This window comes from Panicum virgatum, chromosome 1K (genome assembly GCF_016808335.1).
Source record: "Panicum virgatum strain AP13 chromosome 1K, P.virgatum_v5, whole genome shotgun sequence".
Lineage (NCBI taxonomy): Eukaryota > Viridiplantae > Streptophyta > Magnoliopsida > Poales > Poaceae > Panicum > Panicum virgatum.
Window position 1 is genome coordinate 31438638 of NC_053136.1, and position 20073 is coordinate 31458710.

Here is a 20073-nt window from a genome sequence, read left to right on the forward strand (position 1 = left end):
CTTCCGTAGGCAAGGTGGCACTAAACCTGAGCAGCTAACTAGGGCCAACAGAGGGTCCGTGACATCCCATCCCCCTGGGAAGTCCCCTAGGTGGGCATGGCAATGCCTAGCTCTGATACCAATTGTTAGCGTCCACTCAGGCCTAGCCCAACACTCGTCTATATGTTTAGAAATTTATGCGCACATGGCCCACTTACAAGGCAAGAGCCCACTTCCTCCCAAAAGTCCGGACTGATAGGAGAGGGATACTCTCCCTTATAAGATGGTCGTGGCCCCCTTCCATAGGCAAGGTGGCACTAAACCTGAGCAGCTAACTGGCGCCAACAGAGAGTCCGTGATAATGCGTTCTCCGAGCCTACGCAAAAGTCGTTGCCAGCATCTGGCAATACAACTGTACACAGGAACATATCACACCAAGCATGCCAGGTTTCATTGCCAATACGAATTGCCCCTTAAACCCATCTAGGTATTTGAGGTAACAGAGGATGTACCGTACTTTCAACACATAGCAAAGGTCCATACAAACCAAAACTTAAAACACTTCCTAGGCAAAGAAACAGGCCATGATATGCTAGGAACATCTCACAGTTCTGACCTAGGCCTTGATAGCATACTTCCTCATGGGGAAGTACTTCTCACACTTCTTTTCCCTCTCTGTCTTCAGAGAAAGCTGCAGGACAGACGACAGAATTTCAGGCATCTATAATTAATTAATAAACAAATAACAAAAGAGAAATCATTCGGAAGAAATACGGCAAGCAATTTCAGATAAAGAGACCATGCATGATTTTAAAATTTATGGATAACAGTAGCAATCAGATTGGCATTTCAGTGCCACATTCTAATACTAGTATACACTCAAGCTATCAACAAGATAATTTCATACAGCAAACCCAGCAACAACTCTGAATCATACTGTAATCAACAACATTCTAGCAAGCAAAAACCTACTACCATATCTCAAAAGATTCCCCATGGAGGAGCTTGGCAGCGGCGGCCAGAGCCGGGGCTGGGGTCGGGGCCGGGGCAGTGGTCGATCCCCTACGCCAGTGATGACGATGCCACCGCCGTCAATGATTCCCTTCTGAGGCTGGCACCGCCAGATTCGTTTCTCAGAATTCTTGCCGTGTTCTCGCTCCACCCGGACCCACGCGCCCCCTCCGTCGCCGAGCTCGCCGGGGCCTCAACCTCACCGACATGCTCCCGGCGGCGCCGCTCACGCTCCTTCGCTACCTCGGCGTGCTCGACCTCTCCGCCAATGCGCTCTCTGGGGAGCTTCCAGTCCCTATTCCCTCCCGTGCTCCCTCGTCTCGCTCGACCTCTCCCGCAAGGCCGCAACATGCTCACGGGGTCCGCCTGGGACCAGGTCATGGTGGGCAGCGTGTGGTGGGGGGTGGAGCTAGAAGGCCGTGATGGTGGCACGGGGCTAGTGGCGAGGGGAGCAGGCGGAGGAGGGAGCCCTACGCGCACTCATGCGGGCGGGCGGCTCGGACGAGGTAGAAGGCGAGAGGGAGGGAGGTTGGAAGAAGATGGAGAAGACTGACATGCGGGGTTTGTGACAGCCCAGAAAATTTAAAGGCTAATCAAGAGGAATTAAACATGTCATCATGCATCATTAACCAAGAATAATCAAAATAGTTGCATGTATGGGTGTATGTGCATGTAAAATGCATCTTTTATATGTTGCTAAGCATGCTCTTCACACTCACCATGAGATGACAAATAAAATGCATCAAAATGCAACCTAGCTGATGTTGGAAATTTTTCCATAAGAATTGGATTTCAAATTAAAAGCGGTCACACGAAATGACGATTCAATTCAAAAGCTCGTAAATAGGTGTTGAAAATAACTTTTAAAATATTACTCGAATGAACTTTTGCCTCAAATCAAAGTTGTAGGTTTTCAAGTGTCGAACAACTTTCATGTTCCAAGTTTTTCAAGTTGCCACACAAAAATGGAAGAAAAATTTGAATCACGAAGCGTATAGGACATTTTCAAACACACGCGAGTTTCAAATTTTAAGTTTCAAATGAAGCTTCAAACTGAAAAGTGTCTGAAACTAAAGTTGTAGGATTTTGAATTTTGAACAACTTTAGTGTTCAAACTTTTTCGAGTTTCAATGCAAATTTTGGAAAAACTTTCAGTCAAACACAGTTTGACTTCTCTCTTCTCTCTCTACCCTCTCTCTCGGTTCTCTGTTCCTGCCTGGCGAGCAGAGCTCGGCTGCCACGCAGAGGGGAATCCCTGTGCCGGCAAGCCGCGCCAAGCCCCTTCCCCGGCAAGGCGCGGACCAGCTGCGCCTACGCTCGCCTCGTCGTGTCGCCAAGGCCACGTTTTCGCCATGCACGAGCCCTCCCGGTGCGCCGCGCGCGGCCTTGCCGGCCACCACGACGAGCGCCGCGTTCTCACCTTCCCGGCTCTTCCCCTCCCCCATTCTTCTCCGCAGCGAGCGCCCCACGTGTCCTAGGCAGCCCTCTCCGTTTCCCCTCTCGCCCCAGCGCCGCACCCGTCTCCAGCGCCCAGGAACGGCGCCGCCGTCCGCAATGGCCGCCGCTCCTCCATAGCCGCCGCCGAGCACCCTCTTCAGCCCTCCCATAGCCCAAATTGACCCCTGGAATCGGTTCTCCACCTCCGAAGGACGCTCCCTGACTGCTCTCCTCCACCCAGGATTGCTAGAGTGCCGCTGCCGCCGCCGCTCACCGCCGCCGCCTCCTCCACTGTGCCACCGGCGAGCCCCTTCCCGGCCGTCCCAACCCCGTACAAGACCACCCACAGGTAGAGCGCGACCTCCTCGTGCTATTTCCCCACTTATCCCTAGCCGCCGGCTACCGCCGTCGCCGGAAATCGACCGGCCGTACCCGCCCCCTTCTTCAACCTCTGGCCAGGGGCCTCCCTGTGTTGGTGTTTTACCGTCGGGTTCACCGAGGGGTATCCCGAGGAGAGTGGTTATGAGTAGGGTCTCGCCGAGATCAGAACGCGATGGTGCAAGGAACACAAGGATTTAGACAGGTTCGGGCCGCCGGAGCGTAATACCCTACGTCCTGTGTGGTGGTTTGTATTCCCTCAGGTATTGTTCGATGTTTTGGAGGGGTCCCTGCCCGCCCTTATATGATCTAGGGGGGCAGGGTTACATGGAAAGCCTAGTCGAGTTCTGTTAAGATTCTAGTCCGAGAGGTTCGGCTAGTTTCCGAGACCTTCGACTAGTTCTACTCCTATTCGGGTAGATACAAAAGATGTAGGGCATAGCCATGTACTATTCCCTATTCTAGAATATTCTGTGCCCGTGGGCAGTCCCGCTGTCCTGGGTCTGACAAGCCCCCGAGCTCTTCGTAGTCGAGTCCTGCAGGCATCGAGCGCTTCTAAAGATGTTCGTCGGGTACTTCGAGAGCTCATGGACTTTCATCCATGTAATTGAGCGCTTCGAGTGCTTCTGGAGAAAACCGTCCATCTTTGGAGTCCATCGATTATTTCGAGTAGTCTTCCGAGTGCTTCTTCGGCTGCATTGAGACTATGAGGTGCTCAAGCCCCGAATCTGTATGTATGGTGCGCGATGTACTCATGCTCCATATGGAGTAGCCCCCGAGCCTTAGTTTGATTTGATGAATCAGGCTGAGGATTGGCTCGGTTTTTCGGGTTCTTCGATCTTTCGTCTGAAGTTTGGAACTTTTTTTTAAAAAAAAGTTGCCACTTATGACACATATCCTGCAGCCCCCGAGCCTTGAGTTCGAATCCATGATTTGGGGTTAAGGGTCCAAGAGATAATATCATGTTCTCTGCGATCTTTCTGAGCTCATCAGTGCTGCAGCGAATCTTCTGAAAAGGTGACGGTGTGGTGTACTGTGCGCTCGTGGCTTCATGTGGCGCGTACCGCCGTGGAATCCTTTCTGTTTCGCCCGTGAGTCTTCCTACTTTCTAGGATGGCGTGAGCTGGACCGTGGCTCTGCTGCTTCCTCTATTTAAGCAGGGTCCGCTGGGTTTGAATCTTCATTCTTTCAGATGTAGCCATGGGTTCCAAGTGGAGTTATTCATTGGAGAGTACTCGACCTCCTGATGAGTGTACTCGATTCATCCTTGTAGGTGCTAGAAGAGTGTTTGCGAGCAGCACAAACACTTGCTTTCTCTCAGGCCGCCGCCTTTGCTTCTCACATCGCAGCCATCCTGGTTGTCTTGATAGAGAGCTGGTGGAAGCCGTGTTAGAAGCTTTGGGGGGGGGACTGTGGTTGTCTCTCCCTCGATGGCCTCTGGAGAGATGGCATTGTTTTTGTTGCAAAACTTATTAGGGAGAAGAGCAGATGCAAAAAGAGGATTTGCGATGTTCTGGATCCATCCATATCTTCTTACAACAAGCCTTTTCCTCCCTGAATGTATCTGGGTTACTCCCTTTTGGGAGTAACGAACTTTGTATCTTTGTATCAGCCCTTGGGCTGTCCCCTTTGTAGTAGAGGTCGAGTGGTGAAACCATTTGAGATCTTTGTATTTTCCTGTTTTGGGATGTAAGCCTTGAAAGGTAATTTCTGTTTGTTGCGCTGTTTCCGCTTTTTCTGTGGAGAAATCTCGGATTTGTTGGCTGAAATAACTCTGAAACCGGAGCATGGCCTTCGGGTTTCTTGTTATTTTATCGTACTGCCACTAGCTCTGCTTATTTAACTGTTCGAGTAAACCTAGGTTTAGCACGCTTCCTTAACCTCCTTCGCCGCCACCAACAAACTCATCTCCTCCTCGCCTCCAAGTGCCACGGGAAACTAGCCACCACTAGCCCCCGAGCGTGAAGCGAGAGGGAATCGTTCTTGATGGCGCTGAAGAGGTCTGCTTTGAAGGCGAAGGTGGACGATGCCGCCGTTGGCGAGGCGGAGGTCCACGGGTGGAAGTCGAGTAAGTGTACCGACTCTCATCTTCTAGATCTTGTGGGGAAACATCTTCTTCAGTCTCGAAACGTGATCCATTGGTGTGGATCCGTGGGGGAGTCTTTTCCTCATGAGGGAGGAAATGAGTCTGTTGCTTTTCTTCATCATATTCTTCGGGGCCTCGGGTTTCCCGTTTCTGATTTCTTCCGTGGCCTCCTGTAGGATCAAGAACACCGACTAGAGGGGGGGGGGGTGAATAGGCGGTTTAAATTCTAAAGCCAACAACACTAGAGAAATTTAATTAGTAACAAAGGAAAGCCCTATGTCAAGCTATTACTATCTCTAGATGGGTTTGCAACCTAGGGTGACAAGATACAAATCAAGCTCTAGTAAAGTAAAATGCTCAAAGTAAAAGCAAGAATTAAAGTGAGCAAGAGAAGTAACCAAGCTTGACACAAGAAATTATCCCGTGGTGTCGATGACTTGCCGGTCACCCCTAATCCACGTTGAGGTGGATTCCAAGGATCAACCGCTCCTCTATCAAGAACCTCTTGATCTTGAGCCCGCTTGAATCAAGGAACCGCTCCCCACCTCGATTCCACTAGAGTTGCTCTTCACCACTCCGGTGAGGTGAGCACAAGACCTCTCACAAGCGAAATCGGGGCTCCTCAACAATCTCCTTGGAGGAGCTCCACGAAATCCTCTTCTCCAAGCCGTCTAGGGAGCGGCAACTCCCAAGAGTAACAAGTTGATGACGCTTGCTTGAAGTTTCCCTAATGCCACAAAGCTCAAACTCTTGATGCAATGCACTAGGAATCTCTCACACCCTCAAGAATGCAATCTCTAAGCAAGTGTGTGTGAGGGAGGGATGCCTTAGCTCTAAGATGTCAAGTATGTAGTCCAAATGGCCAAGTGAGCCCTCCAAAGGCCGGGCAATGGGTATATATAGACATCCCTCCAAAAACTAGCCGTTACACTCTTTCCTGCGAAATCGCGGACCGTCCGCGGTTCAAAAACCGGACTGTCCGCCGTTATAAACCAGTGAGTCAGAGTGCATTTAATGCGTGTCAGAACTAGCCGTTAAACCCCGGCAGACCATCCGCTCCCCAGGGGCGGACCGGGCTTCCGCTTGCCACTCATAGTTATTTGTGTTGAACTATTGCTTTACATGTCTTTGATTTGTGTCTTGCATGAACTTGGTTTGAGACTTGTATTTGGATTTGAACATTGGTTTGTAATGTGTGATGAACTATGTTGGTTTGTGCTACTCTTATCTATTTATGTTCTTCTTGTGGTTGTGAGGTTGTGCTAACCAAGCAAAATTTCATATCATATATATATTATATCTTGTATGCCTCGATTTCCACTTGTAGGGAAAACTCTGTCAAAATTCTCAAATATATATATGTGCTCTTGGTATTCATGAAAATTCATATGCACATATCATGGGGGAGTTCTTTCTACTCATCGAACTTGGTGAATTTATTCATACCATATTCTGAAACTTTCAAGAAAAATGAGTAAGTTCTTCCAAAGTTCAATTCCAAGTCTACATTATGCCTAGTGTATAAAGTTGACTTGAACACTTTTATCACTCCAAAATTAAGTGTTGTCATCAATTACCAAAAAGGGGGAGATTGAAAGCATCTAGGCCCCTAATTCGAGTTTTGGTAATTAATGACAACGGTTTGTGGATTAACAATTTTATTTGAGATAATGAGTATAGGTTGATCCACGGATGAAAGAGATTTGGTTGTGAACGTATGGAGTTTTGGAAATGATGAGCAAAGCTCGGGCTCAAGGCAAAGGTATAAAATAGGGCTTTTGCATTTTACCGGTCACAAGACGTTTAGTGGATGAAAAGTGACTGGATTTGTTGGATAGATAGCCGTACTATCAAGAGGGGTTGTGTACTCATGCTTGACGGGTCTTTAGTGCCATTTTGCTCAAAATGTCTAGTTGCATGCATGAGGGCTAATGGCGTTTTGAAAAGATTTGAAAAACACTAAGTTTGAGAGCTGACTGAGTAACGGCGGACAGTCCGCACCCGAGGGGCGGACAGTCCGCGACCGTTCCAGAGAGCTTGCAAAGTCTCTGGTGGGCTCGCGGACGGTCCGGCCCAGGTGGGCGGACGGTCCGGCCCAGGTGGGCGGACGGTCCGCCACTTTATTTCAAAAGTTGTACCAGAAAGGGTGTCTCACTGGTGGGCTTCAAAGTTGAACCGCGGACAGTCCGCCCCTGGGGCGCGGACGGTCCGCCGGCTAATCTTAGATTTGTACCAGAGAGGTTGTTTCTCTAGTTTGGGCGGAAAAGTGAACTGCGGACGGTCCGCCCTTGGGGCGCGGACGGTCCGCAGGCTAATTCGTTTTTGGACCAGAGAGCTTGTTTGTCTCTAGTGAAGTCAGTTCTCTTAACTGCGGACGGTCCGCCCCTGGGGAGCGGACGGTCCGCCGGAGTTTAACGGCTAGTTCTGACACTCATTAAATGCACTCTGACTCACTGGTTTATAACGGCGGACAGTCCGGTTTTTGAACCGCGGACGGTCCGCGATTTCGCAGAAAAGAGTGTAACGGCTAGTTTTTGGAGGGATGTCTATATATACCCATTGCCCAGCCTTTGGAGGGCTCATTTGGCCATTTGGACTATATACTTGACATTTTAGAGGTAAGGCATCCCTCCCTCACACACACTTGCTTAGAGATTGCATTCTTGAGGGTGTGAGAGCTTCCTAGTGCATTGCATCAAAGTTTGAGCTTTGTGGCATTAGGGAAACTTCATACGTTCACAACCAAATCTCTTTCATCCGAGGATCAACCTATACTCATTATCTCAAATAAAATTTTTAATCCACAAACCGTTGTCATTAATTACCAAAACTCGAATTAGGGGCCTAGATGCTTTCACCTCCTTCACTACTGGAGGGTTCAAGTGCATCACTTGACCCCTAATTCCATCCTTCACATCTGTCACAGAACAGTCCAAATAATACCAATCAAGTGCAATAATTAACACTTAAACTCAAACCAAAATTATTGCACTTAATCAGTACAGTCAGACCGCCTGCTGTAACCAGGATCGATTACACAGGAACTCTCGCCAAAAGACGAGCACAGATGATTACCGGCAACAAAAGCGTTTAAAGACATTTACAAACCGAGTTTAACAGAAGTACTAACTTAAACTACAACAAGTGTTTACAAGCCATTTTTACAATTCAAACCTCAGAGTTCAAACGCAGCGGAAAGCAATTTAGAGTTAAAAACAAGCTTCAAAACAAAATGATGGATAACGTCGACGACAGAAGACGAACTTCACATCTTGCCCACTGATGTGAGGCTCACCTGCCCGAACTTCACGGAGAAGACGGGACCCACTCGACCGACCAACCCGGAGGAAGTGGTTGACCGATCCACGAAGCGCAGATTTCTTCGGAGCCCTCCGGAACGTAACCTGCTAAAATATATGGCAACAACAAGCCTGAGTACTCTAATACTCAGCAAGACTTACCCGTCCATGGGTATACATAGCCCATTAACTAGACATGAAAGGCTTTTTGGTTCTGGAGTTATTTTGCTGAAAAGCAGCTAGCACTGAATCCTTACTTTCAATATTTTAGCGCCAATTGAGTTGACCGCTATAACTTAGGTGTGCCTAGTACTCTAGAGCATACATGGTTGATCACATTATCTTTTCAGAGCACCACAGCCATAACTCATATTCTCAACTTTTCATTCCCAATTCCATTATTTACTACGATGTGACAGAGAGATCAAGGTCCTCATATCCGCGAGTCACGGCGAATCGATTCGATTTAACCTTGCAAGGTGGACCTAACCAACACGGCACGTATATGCCCCGTCAGGCTATACACACCAACCCTTCACATATGCACACCGAATAGGCGAACTGCCCAGCGACCCTGGGACTGCTAGCCCCACCGATACCAACGAAGGGTCAGCCATGAGTTTGTATACTAGCTCCACTGGTGAAGACAGTATCAAGTCCGCCTACCGGGGCACATATGGTACTGAGCTTACCGGTTTCGACTACCTCCTACTCCCGGCATGCGGTTAGTACTGTTCAATCCTCGATCAGTAGTGCCAACAACGGTACGGTCCTCAATCGACACAGGCGGAGGCTTACTTTCCATAACTTCCATATCCATAACCAATGCATCTCCGCCCGGTCTCCATTTTTCCTTTCTTTTTCTCAAAGATTCAATCTCCAGCAACTTTTTCATAAGTAACAAGACCTATATCTCGCGAGTGACAGGAATCACTCGTCTTCTACCGAATCCTAATTAAGCATTGCAGTACTAACGACCTGTATACTAGTAGAGTGACTAAGGAAACCTAGGGATCATGCATCTAAGGTTCCAATCAACTCCTAGAAACTTAAATGCACAATAATTATATAACGATTATTGAATACTGGAATTAAGGGTTATGCACCGGGGCTTGCCTTGCCAGTCAGTGGGGTTAGCGACTTCTGGATCTGGCTCGACAACTGCTTCCGCTTGCGGTTCCCCTGCTTGCGGCTCCTGGATCGGCTCTGCGACCAACTCGTAGACAGCGAAGCTCGTGACGTCTACACGTATGAAAAAGGATGCCATGCAAGACTTAAAATGGTGCACTGAAATGATACAAGCGATCAAGATGAAATGACAACACCGAAAGAAAAAAATTATTTGGCAACGTAAAAAGGAAAACGCGGCTAGGAGCGAAACACGCGCAAGAACTCAACTTGCCGACATGAATAAAGTAGTAACATTTAACTAGCAGGAAAAGGCATTGACAACACATGCAAGAAAAATTTATTAACTTTTATTGCGAAAAAGAAAACATTTACTTTGCTACTAGCTACAATAAATCGAGCATAAATGGATTTGCAACACACGCAAAGCTTTTACCCGCGGAAATTTTTCAGTGAACTACACATGTAAGGAGTAAACCACTGTTAAATTTTCATAAATTTTAGAGCAACAGAACAACTGGCATTAAAGAAACTAGGTTAAACACAAACTAAAATTTTTGCAGGGGCAAAAGTGACATTTCCCACACCCAAGTATTTTTCTTCTGTAGACTTTAACTTAAGAAACCCAACAAAATTTGGTTTGCATTTTTCGCATTTTTCCTTGATTTTATACGAATTTTTGCAAACCTCACACAAATAAAAAAAAAACAAAAACCACCCCTACCCTCCACTGACCAGCGGGCCCCACCCGCAGTGGAACAGAGGGAGCAGGGGCTCCCCTGCTCTGCCCCGGAGGCGTGCGGAGCGCGCGCGGCGGCCGTGGGGGCCGGCCGGCCAGCAGGGCCGCGCGGCGGCCTCGCGCGCAAGGGGGTTCGTGCTCTCGCGGCCCGCGCAGGGCAGCGTGAGGGCGGAGCGAGGAGATGGCGGCACGCAAGGGACAGGGCGGCGGCGGCTTGCGGCGGCGGTGGCGGCGCATGGTGTTCCGGCGGCGGCGGCGCAGGACGGCCACGGGGTGAGGTGGCACGGCGTTCCGGGAGGCCAAGCAGCCCTGGGGCGCACGGCGGCGCTGCGGGAGCTCGCGCAGGGCGGCCCCGCGGCATGCGCCGGCGGCGAGCAGGGCCTCCGCGGCGGCGCTGCGGCGCTCCGACGGCGGCAAGGCCGGAATCAAAAAGGGAACGGCTCGGGGAGCATGAATGGGTCGCAAAGAAGCTCACCGGGGGCTCGATTGGAGCGGAGGGAGGCCGGAAGGTGGAGCTCAACGGGAGGGCAGAGCTTCGGAGTGGCAACGATGGCGAGCACGGTGGTCGTGAAGCTGATTTGGCCGGGGAGCGGGTCGGTCGGCTCGGGGAAGGGGGCGGTGGAGCTTCGGGGCGAGGCTAGGGAGGTTGGGGCGCGAGGAATCGAGCGGAGCGCGAAGAACAGCGGCGGAGGACGGCCGGAGGACACCGGCGACGGCTTGCTCGTGCTCGGCTCGGCTGCGTGCTCCACAGGGGTGAGGAATGGGGAATGGGGAGGCGAAAACGGGCACGACTCCGTGCGGATAAGGACGGTGCGGGAGCATGACGGGCGAGGTTTGTCGGCACGACGCGTGGCGACACCAACGTCGATGGCCGGCGGTGCACTGACTAACCGGGGATGCACAGTACCAATGTTGAACTCGTTTGAATGATTTTGATCAAAGTTTGACTGCCCAAAACTCCAAATTTCATATGGGAACATAAAATTTGGTCAAAATAAAAGTTGTAGAGGGATAGAAGGTCTACAACTTTGCTTTTGGACGAAAATTGATTCGAAGCCCGGATTAAGGTCAAAAACGAGATCGAACGCGGCTAACTCGAAAGTTACTCTGGAAACTTGATTAGCGCTAATGACGGCGATTAACCCTGATTAGCGACTAACCACACGATTAGCACCAAAATTAACAACGGGGTGTTACAGCCTTCCGCCCTTAAAGGAATCTCGTCCCGAGATTCGGGCACGCGGGAACGTACAAGGTGAGATAGTTCAAGTGAGAAATACCTTGATGAGCGTTTAAGAAGTCCGGATACTTGGATCTCAGAAATTCCTCCTTCTCCCAAGTAGCTTCGTCTTCGGAGTGATTACTCCATTGAATTTTGTAGAATCGGTTGGTGGTGCGACGAGTAACTCAATCCTTGCGATCAAGTATCTTGATAGGACGCTCAGGATAAGTGAGATCCGATTCTAACTGAATGGTGTCACTGTCAATAGCTTCAGTTGGAATTCTAAGACACTTCTTGAGTTGCGATACATGGAAGATGTTATGAATTGCCGAAAACTTTGCTGGAAGATTCAACCGATAAGCTACAGGACCACATCTTTCTATAATGGGATATGGACCAATATAGCGAGGAGCTAACTTTCCTTTTACTCCAAATCTTTGCACGCCTTTCCAAGGTGATACTTTTAAATATACATGGTCACCAACTTCAAAAACAAGTGGGTCACGCCGCTTATCCGCATAACTCTTGTAACGGGACTACGCAATCTTCAAGTTTTCTTGAATCAGATGAACTTGTTCTTCGGCTTCTTTAACCATGTCAGGTCCAAAAATAGTCATCTCTCCAACTTCGGACCAATTCAGTGGAGTACGGCATCGACGACCGTATAAAACTTCGAATGGTGCCATTTTAATGCTTTCTTGACAACTATTGTTATAAGAAAATTCAGCTAATGCCAAGCATTCATCCCATTTCTGCGGGTAGGCTAAAACACATGTGCGGAGCATATCTTCTAAAATCTGATTAATTCTCTCTGTTTGGCCATCTGTTTGAGGGTGATAGGCTGAGCTGCGGATCAGTCGAGTTCCTAAACAAGTATGCAATTGTTCCCAGAAGTGAGCAACAAACTGGGTCCCTTTGGCACACCATGTAAACATAGGATGCGATCTATATACAACTCGGCATACTTCTTTGCTCGATAGATTGTTTTAACTGGAAGAAAATGTGCGGATTTGGTCAGGCGGTCTACAATGACCCAGATCGAATCATAACCCTTTTGAGTTCGGGGTAAACCGACAATAAAGTCCATGCTGATGTCTTCCCATTTCCATTCAGGAATACTCAAAGGTTGCAACATTCCAGCTGATCTGAGATGACTAGCTTTGACCCTACGACAGATGTCACATTCTGACACATACTTGGCAATCTCTCTTTTCATCCGAGTCCACCAAAACTGTTGTTTGAGGTCTTGATACATCTTGTTGCTACCAGGATGAATTGATAGTCGAGAGGTATGAGCTTCATCAAGAATTTGCTTTCTGAGTGCAAAATCCTTAGGCACCACTAATCGGTTCTTAAACCATAACACATTCTCACTATCTTGGTGAAAACAACTTACTTTCGAATATCCTTCTGACAATCTCCTCTGAATTTCCTTTATCCCTTTATCTTTCTTTTGTGCTATGATAATTAGATCACGAAGAGTAGGAGTAAGTTCTAGATGAGCCAATGTGCCATGGGGTACGATGCTCAAGTTCAGCTTTTCCATTTCAAAGCAAAGAGACTCGCTTAATGGTATTGCTGAGATGCAATGACAGTGAGCTTTGCGACATAGCGCATCTGCAACTACATTCGCTTTACCAGGATGATAGTGCACTTCAAGTTCATAATCCTTGATTAGTTCCAACCATCGCCTTTGGCGCATGTTCAAATCAGGTTGAGTAAAAAGATACTTAAGGCTCTTGTGGTCAGTGTAGATGCGACAAGGACTACCCAAGAGATAATGCCGCCATAACTTCAGAGCATGAACTACAGCAGCTAATTCCAAATCATGAGTTGGATAGTTTTCCTCGTGGCGTTTGAGTGACCTAGACGCATATGCAATCACTCGGTTCTCCTGCATCAAGACACAACCAATACCAATACCAGATGCATCACAGTATATGTCAAATGGTTTCGATGTATCAGGTTGAGCCAAGATAGGTGCAGAAGTTAAAAGCTTTTTCAGAGTATGGAAAGCCTCTTCACATTTGTCATTCCAATGAAATTTGACACCTTTCTTGAGTAGCTCGGTCATAGGCTTAGCAATTTTTGAAAACTCTGGGATGAATCGACGATAATACCCAGCTAGTCCTAGAAAGCTGCGAATTTCCTTAACTGATGTTGGAGCCTCCCAATCCAACACATCTTGAACTTTTCCTGGATCAACTGATATACCCTCTGCAGATATGACATGGCCTAAGAAAGGAACTTCTTTAAGCCAAAACTCACATTTGCTGAATTTTGCATACAACTTGTGCTCTCGTAGACGTTGAAGAACAATGTGAAGGTGCTTGGCGTGCTCTTCTTCATTCTTGGAGTATATCAGGATGTCATCAATGAATACCACAATAAACTTGTCCAACTCAGGCATGAAGACCGAATTCATAAGATACATGAAATAAGCTGAAGCGTTAGTCAATCCAAAAGACATGACTAGGTACTCAAATAAACCATAGCGAGTAGAGAAAGCAGTCTTTGGAATGTCCTGAGGTCTGATCTTTATTTGATGATAACCGGATCGAAGATCTATCTTAGAAAATACCTTAGCTCCGGCTAACTGATCAAAGAGAATGTCAATGCGAGGCAATGGGTATTTATTCTTGATGGTAACCGCATTTAGAGGCCGGTAATCAACACATAACCTCAAACTTTGGTCTTTCTTTTTAACAAATAACGCTGGGCATCCCCAAGGTGATGAGCTTGGACGGATGAAACCCTTATTCAGTAGGTCTTGCAATTGTACCTTCAGTTCTGCCAATTCATTTGGTGGCATCCGATATGGCCTTCTAGAGATAGGTGTTGTACCCGGTTGGAGTTCAATAACAAACTCAACGTCCCGATCAGGTGGCAGTCTAGGTAAATCCTCTGGAAAGACATCTGAATAATCGCACACTACAGGTATCTCCTCTAAGCTTTTACCCTCCAATTCATTTATGGTTGTATTGTGTGCCATGTACTTGGTCAAAAGTAACACCGTAGAACCATGTGCACTTGAATTGATATGAATAGCATGCGCCTAAGTATCCAACACAACTCCATGTGCCTTCATCCAATTCATACCCAATATGATATCAATCCCTTGATGTGGGAGAATGATAAAATTGGTCGGAAAGATTCTCCCAGCCAAGTTGATTGGTACCTTTCTTGCCATTTGGTTTGTAATTATTTGACCACCTGGGGATTGAATTTTATATGAAGTGTTCATGCAATCAATTTTCAATCCATGCCTATCTGCACAAGCCTTACTAAGAAATGTATGCGAAGCACCAGAGTCGAATAGAACCCTAATTGGATGATCATTGAGGGAAAATATATCCGCCATCACGTGTTCCCCTTCTGGCACGTCCTCACAAGTGGTGTAACTCACACAACCATCCTTAATATACGACACCTTCTTTTTCTTATTTGTATTGCTAGAGCCTTTTCTCGGCTTGGGTGGAGTATAACAGATATTCTCTGAGTGATGGCAACCCTCGGCTAGGTGATGCTTGCACGGGTCAGGGTGGGAGCGAAAAACATGCTGCAATTCTGGTTTCTTTTGCTCCAACTGTGAAGGAGCCACATGTTCAGGCATCCCCTGTTGTAGTTGATATTGAGTTTGGGAAAAGCTAGTGGATCCTAGGCGTAGGCGTTGCACCACATTCCCAGGAGACCCAATAAGTGATTTCTTCCTCTTTTTCGCCTTTTCATGCTTCAGCATCACATCTTCTTGGAGAATAGCTTTACTGACCAAGTCACTGTAGCTGGTAAATGTTCTCGCTGCTAAACACATGAGTAACTTAGTATTTAACCCTTTCTGGAAACAATCTTGCTTCTTTTCATCGGTATCTACATGATGTGCAGCATATTGTGCAAGATGATTGAAAATGTTGGCATACTCCATCACCGATTTGTTCTCTTGTTTCAGATTTAGAAACTCCTCCACTTTCACTTTTATGAAACCTTCTGGAATATAATGTGCCCTAAAAATCTCTCTAAATTCTGACCAGGGAATCTGTCTCTCTGTTGGTTGCATAGCTAAATGACTAGCCCACCATATCTTTGCCGGGCCTCTCAGTTGTTGCGCTGCAAAGGCAGTCTTGTCCACTTCTGTGCAATTAAGAATGCCAAACTTGTCCTCCATGGTGCGAATCCAAGCATATGCCTCAAGAGGATCTTCGGCTTTGTAGAACAGAGGTGGTTGAGTAGCAAGAAAACCGACGTAGTCAGTTTCTGCTGGTGGTGCTTGTCGACCTCTGCCGGCATTGCTTTGCACCAGTTGCCTCAATAATTCGGTCTGCTCATTGCGGTCGGCGATAAGAGTCGCAATAGCCTGAGTCAAGGATGGAGACGGTGGTGGCTGTGCTCCTTGACCCTCATTTCCACGGTTAGCAGTGTTGTTATTGCCCATCTGCAAAAGCACCATCCCTTGGTTAGCCATTCCGCTATCGGGACTAATCCATGCAAATAAAGAATGTGCATAATTAATATGAACACACAGCATGAATCGTTCCCTTCGCGATATGGTTCACCAAGAGAACAAAATGGTTTACTTCAGTTGAAACCGCATCTAAATGGGTTGAACAGCAGGTTGGTAACTCGGCTAGCTATACGTCGCAGTCTTAAGGTTGCACAGCTATTAACTACAAAGCGACCAACCAACTCGAAAATGCAATATGCATGCTCGTTCTATCGTTCTCACCCAAACAATTACCAATTATGGTATACGAAGATGACTAGTGGCACAATTACATACTCTCCCTATATATACTAGTCGTTCCTACGATCAAGGATTCATAACGTGCTTACGTAGTTAGTGTTCCTGCAAACAAACCAAGATAACAAGAGATAGATATAAATATCCATTTCTGGACCCTTCGTGCCAGCACACACGAACGGCCCCCATGTGTCCTACGCCACACGGGTAACGCATATGCAGTTTCCTACATATTCACACATACATTACCATCCACTATAGAGATGGCACCCAGACGTTCAACGCTGAATGGGCAGCGCTGCATACTTTACCGAAGCAACGTATTCACTTCCCGTACAAATCGCCTTACGGGACATCCAAGGGTACACGTGTCCCAAGGTACACGGTTATGACCAACTGCATAACGAGTCTTCACCTCGTAACATTGCCTTACGAGATGGCCGTGATCACAATCACACGGTAAGAAATCCGCACTCCATATCAGGCGGCAGATAGCGACAGGCTCGTTTGAATTGAGCCTTATCACCTCCTCGTATGCTCAACATACGGGACCCGCGCACGTATGAAACACGTGGGCTATTCTGAGGACTATCAGAATACTCACCTTGCTTACCTCAGCGTAGGTGCGTCGTTACCGAATAGTAGTTGTGCATAAAAGTAAGGTTTAACGAGAAGCAATGCTGGAAGTGCTGGAATAAAAATAGATACTTAGATGCCATCTAACTTATAGAACATAATTAGGGCATACGAACTATCTACTGTATTCCTTAGCGCATGTAGCGTCGACTTTTCGAAAACCCGAAATTTTTGCAAAACAAAGTTTACTTAACGTAGCTAAGTACGCCAGTAATCACCCCCAGTGCAATTAGCTTTGATGCCAGCTGTCATAGAACAGTCCAAATAATACCAATCAAGTGCAATAATTAACACTTAAACTCAAACCAGAATTATTGCACTTAATCAGTACACTCAGACCGCCTGCTGTAACCAGGATCGATTACACAGGAACTCTCGCCAAAAGACGAACACAGATGATTACCGGCAACAAAAGCGTTTAAAGACATTTACAAACCGAGTTTAACAAAAGTACTAACTTAAACTACAACAAGTGTTTACAAGCCATTTTTACAATTCAAACCTCAGAGTTCAAACGCAGCGGAAAGCAATTTAGAGTTAAAAACAAGCTTCAAAACAAAACGATGGATAACGTCGACGACAGAAGACGAACTTCACATCTTGCCGACTGATGTGAGGCTCACCTGCCCGAACTTCACGGAGAAGACGGGACCCACTCGACCGACCAACCCGGAGGAAGTGGTTGACCGATCCACGAAGCGCATATTTCTTCGGAGCCCTCCGGAACGTAACCTGCTAAAATATATGGTAACAACAAGCCTGAGTATTCTAATACTCAGCAAGACTTACCCGTCCATGGGTATACTTAGCCCATTAACTAGACATGAAAGGCTTTTTGGTTCTGGAGTTATTTTGCTGAAAAGCAGCTAGCACTGAATCCTTACTTTCAATATTTTAGCGCCAATTGAGTTGACCGCTATAACTTAGGTGTGCCTAGTACTCTAGAGCATACATGGTTGATCACATTATCTTTTCAGAGCACCACAGCCATAACTCATATTCTCAACTTTTCATTCCCAATTCCATTATTTACTACGATGTGACAGAGAGATCAAGGTCCTCATATCCGCGAGTCACGGCGAATCGATTCGATTTAACCTTGCAAGGTGGACCTAACCAACACGGCACGTATATGCCCCGTCAGGCTATACACACCAACCCTTCACATATGCACACCGAATAGGCGAACTGCCCAGCGACCCGGGACTGCTAGCCCCACCGATACCAACGAAGGGTCAGCCATGAGTTTGTATACTAGCTCCACTGGTGAAGACAGTATCAAGTCCGCCTACCGGGGCACATATGGTACTGAGCTTACCGGTTTCGACTACCTCCTACTCCCGGCATGCGGTTAGTACTGTTCAATCCTCGATCAGTAGTGCCAACAACGGTACGGTCCTCAATCGACACAGGCGGAGGCTTACTTTCCATAACTTCCATATCCATAACCAATGCATCTCCGCCCGGTCTCCATTTTTCCTTTCTTTTTCTCAAAGATTCAATCTCCAGCAACTTTTTCATAGGTAACAAGACCTATATCTCGCGAGTGACAGGAATCACTCGTCTTCTACCGAATCCTAATTAAGCATTGCAGTACTAACGACCTGTATACTAGTAGAGTGACTGAGGAAACCTAGGGATCATGCATCTAAGGTTCCAATCAACTCCTAGAAACTTAAATGCACAATAATTATATAACGATTATTGAATACTGGAATTAAGGGTTATGCACCGGGGCTTGCCTTGCCAGTCAGTGGGGTTAGCGACTTCTGGATCTGGCTCGACAACTGCTTCGGCTTGCGGTTCCCCTGCTTGCGGCTCCTGGATCGGCTCAGCGACCAACTCATAGACAGCGAAGCTCGTGACGTCTACACGTATGAAAAAGGATGCCATGCAAGACTTAAAATGGTGCACTGAAATGATACAAGCGATCAAGATGAAATGACAACACCGAAAGAAAAAAATTATTTGGCAGCGTAAAAAGGAAAACGCGGCTAGGAGCGAAACACGCGCAAGAACTCAACTTGCCGACATGAATAAAGTAGTAACATTTAACTAGCAGGAAAAGGCATTGACAACACATGCAAGAAAAATTTATTAACTTTTATTGCGAAAAAGAAAACATTTACTTTGCTACTAGCTACAATAAATCGAGCATAAATGGATTTGCAACACACGCAAAGCTTTTACCCGCGGAAATTTTTCAGTGAACTACACATGTAAGGAGTAAACCACTGTTAAATTTTCATAAATTTTAGAGCAACAGAACAACTGGCATTAAAGAATCTAGGTTAAACACAAACTAAAATTTTTGCAGGGGCAAAAGTGACATTTCCCACACCCAAGTATTTTTCTTCTATAGACTTTAACTTAAGAAACCCAACAAAATTTGGTTTGCATTTTTCGCATTTTTCCTTGATTTTATACGAATTTTTGCAAACCTCACACAAATCAAAAAAAAAACAAAAACCACCCCTACCCTCCACTGACCAGCGGGCCCCACCCGCAGTGGAACAGAGGGAGCAGGGGCTCCCCTGCTCTGCCCCGGCGGCGTGCGGAGCGCGCGCGGCGGCCGTGGGGGCCGGCCGGCCAGCAGGGCCGCGCGGCGGCCTCGCACGCAAGGGGGTTCGTGCGCTCGCGGCCCGTGCAGGGCAGCGTGAGGGCGGAGCGAGGAGATGGCGGCACGCAAGGGACAGGGCAGCGGCGGCTTGCGACAGCGGTGGCGGCGCATGGTGTTCCGGCGGCGGCGCAGGACGGCCACGGGGTGAGGCGGCACGGCGTTCCGGGAGGCCAAGCGGCCCTGGGGCGCACGGTGGCGCTGCGGGAGCTCGCGCAGGGCGGCCCCGCGGCATGCGCCGGCGGCGAGCAGGGTCTCTGCGGCGGCGCTGCGGCGCTCCGACGGTGGCAAGGCCGGAATCAAAAAGGGAACGGCTCGGGGAGCATGCATGGGTCGCAAAGAAGGTCACCGGGGGCTCGATTGGAGCGGAGGGAGGCCGGAAGGTGGAGCTCGACGGGAGGGCAGATCTTCGGAGTGGCAACGATGGCGGGCACGGTGGTCGTGAAGCTGATTTGGCCGGGGAGCGGGTCGGTCGGCTCGGGGAAGGGGGCGGTGGAGCTTCGGGGCGAGGCTAGGGAGGTCGGGGCGCGAGGAATCGAGCGGGGTGCGAAGAACAGTGGCGGAGGACGGCCGGAGGACACCGGCGACGGCTTGCTCGTGCTCGGCTCGGCTGCGTGCTCCACAGGGGTGAGGAATGTGGAACGGGGAGGCGAAAACGGGCACGACTCCGTGCGGATAAGGACGGTGCAGGAGCACGACGGGCGAGGTTTGTCGGCACGACGCGTGGCGACACCAACGTCGATGGCCGGCGGTGCACTGACTAACCGGGGATGCACAGTACCAATGTTGAACTCGTTTGAATGATT

At 48.0% G+C, this 20073-nt stretch overlaps 1 long non-coding RNA gene across 1 annotated transcript; it reads right to left on the bottom strand.

Moving 5' to 3' along the window:
• Window positions 1-431: 431 nt before the first annotated feature.
• Window positions 432-1347, bottom strand: LOC120655896. The gene is made up of 2 exons (XR_005667755.1): window positions 955-1347; window positions 432-670 (listed from the first exon to the last, which is right to left on the bottom strand). It is a non-coding gene; the product is annotated as an uncharacterized LOC120655896 (long non-coding RNA).
• Between the last annotated feature and the right edge of the window lie 18726 nt (window positions 1348-20073).